The sequence below is a fragment of the Aotus nancymaae genome, unplaced genomic scaffold (genome assembly GCF_030222135.1).
Source record: "Aotus nancymaae isolate 86718 unplaced genomic scaffold, 86718_ANA_hifiasm-v0.15.2.pri h1tg000010l, whole genome shotgun sequence".
In the NCBI taxonomy this organism is placed as follows: Eukaryota; Metazoa; Chordata; class Mammalia; order Primates; family Aotidae; genus Aotus; species Aotus nancymaae.
In genome coordinates, this window is record NW_026988421.1 from 75,140,717 (window position 1) to 75,143,160 (window position 2,444).

Below are 2,444 nucleotides of genomic sequence, written 5' to 3' on the forward strand. Positions count from 1 at the left end.
GTTGTGGGGCGATTCAGGTGACAATGCTTCTCTTGGGTGGGTGGCCCTTTTCTGGGGGGAGGGTACAGACTCCTGTCCTGATCCTGTCCTTTCCTCTGGCGCAAGAGTCACCCTAGATAATAACTTCTCATTCACAAATGAAATGGCGATGATTAAATTATGAAATGTTTTCATTGGTATCAAATTTCTCACTTTCTAAATATATTATAACTGAATTTTTATTTCATCTTCCTTCCAATAGACATTTCTGAAAATTATTTCTTATTCCATTTATTACAGGTTTTTAGAATTTTTTCATTCTATCATATCCCAGTCAGAAAATGTGGCTTGTGCCGTTTGTACTCTTTGGACTATAATGAGATTTTCTTTGCAGCATACAATATCATCAGCTTTTGAATCCTTGATGTATCTGTGACTCAGGTGAAATACATCTTAGAACAGTTTCCAGGAAGCATAAGAAAGCGGCACACTTTCTACACCATTGCATTTTCCTAAGTGCTTTTTTTTCTTCCTTTTTTATTTTTTTTATGACTTCACACATCAATGACAATTTAGCTGAACACAGGATTCTAGGGTCATGACCTTCTTCATTTAAGCTTCTGGAGATGGTGATTCTGTTTTGGAGCAAAATCTAAGGCAAAGAGATGTTACTTGCTTTGTAGATACCCTGTTCTTCTGTTGAGATGCACGCAGGATTTTTTTTTAAAAAACTCCTCTAAATTACGCCATAATTTCTTCAGCCTGGGGCTCCTGGCAGCTCTGGGAGCACCCGAGCACCTCAGAGGAAGTGAGACACCAAGTGGAGGGATGAGGGAAGTGCCGCTGCAAGCTCTGGCTTCTGGGAAGTTCCCCAAAGCGCACAGAGGGCAGCAAGCTTTCCGCAGTAATTTCCCAAGCTGCACCAAATATTAACAACAAGCACAATAACTCAGCCGTGTGCTCTGCACTCTCATTTCCCTTCCATGAGCAGAGGCTTATTATAAATCAGTAGGATTTCTACAGCAAGGGCAAAAGTTACATGTGTGGGATTGAGGAAATAATAAATTGAACCTTGAAAAGAATTTTCTAGCCGTGTGATATTTTCTCCTCCAGGCTCTGTGTTTCAATGACAGAGTGTTCTTATCCGTGCTCAACTTTCTTTGAGTGTTGTCTCTGTCCTTGCCTGAATCCAGAGGGTTTGGAGCCCTGTAACAAAATTGCTTGATGCCCTAAGCCTTTCCCCCTACCCCAAGTAAGTCTGTACTAAAAGGCCACGTGACTATACTCCAGAACCTAGAGAGTGTGCTCCAGGAAGAGGATCAGAAGAGGAGAAGATGGCACAGAGGTTGGTGGAGAGCTCAGGATGGCGGGCTAGAGAATCCCTGAACAGGTTCAGGGGTGAAAGAGCAAGCAAGACTTGCTCAGTTTCCAGAAAGAACTCCACAGAACAGTCTCATAGGGAAATGGACTATGCATTGCCCAGCTCCAGTGGCACCCCTCCAGCCAGTGTTTCCATGAATCCTCTGCAGTGCACAGCTTGAGAACATTGATGGCAGCCCATCTAGAGGAAGCCCCCATGCCCAGTGAGTGAGTTAAGAGCAGACCCAGGCCAGGCACAGTGGCTCATGCCTGTAATCCCAGCCCTTTGGGAGTCCAGGGCAGGTGGATCACCTGAGGTTAGGAGTTCAAGACCAGCCTGGCCAATATGGTGAAACCCTGTCTCTACCAAAAATGCAAAAAAAATTAGCCAGACATGGTGATAGGCACCTGTAATCCCAGCTGCTCAGGAAGCCGAAGAAGGAGAATCACTTGAACCCGGGAGGCAGAGGTTGCAGTGAGCTGAGATCACGCCACTTTACTCCAGCCTGGGCAACAGAGGGAGACTTCATCTCAAAAGAAAAATGAAAAAAGCAGACCCAAAATTGCTACATGGAGTACCTAGGCTGATAAATAAAGCTGAAACTCTCCGTTAATATCGATTGTGGACTTACTGTTTATGTCCTCCAAAAATCTATATGTTGAAATCGAATCCCCGATGTGATAGCATACGGAAATAGGACACTTGAGAGATAATTAGGTCATTATGTTGGAGCCCACATAATGGGACTGGTGTCCTTGTAAAGGAATGAATGGCCCAGAACTCTGTTTTCACCCTGTGAGGACACGTCCACCATGAGAAGATGGCCATCTGTGAACCATGAAGCAAACCCTCACCAGACACAGAATCTTCCAGCACTTTGATCTTGGACTTCCCAGTCTCCATTGTGAGACAGAAATGTTCTTTATTTAAGTCTATGGTATTTTTGTTACAGTAGGCCCAGCTGACTACAGCAATATCTCAACATGTTATACTGCAACACAATTGCTACCAGAAAGCACTGCTCTAACCTACTTGTATAGGAAAGAGAATGATCCTAAAATGTATCTATTCCTAAATGTTTCCAGAAACCCAGTGGGCCTAAAAG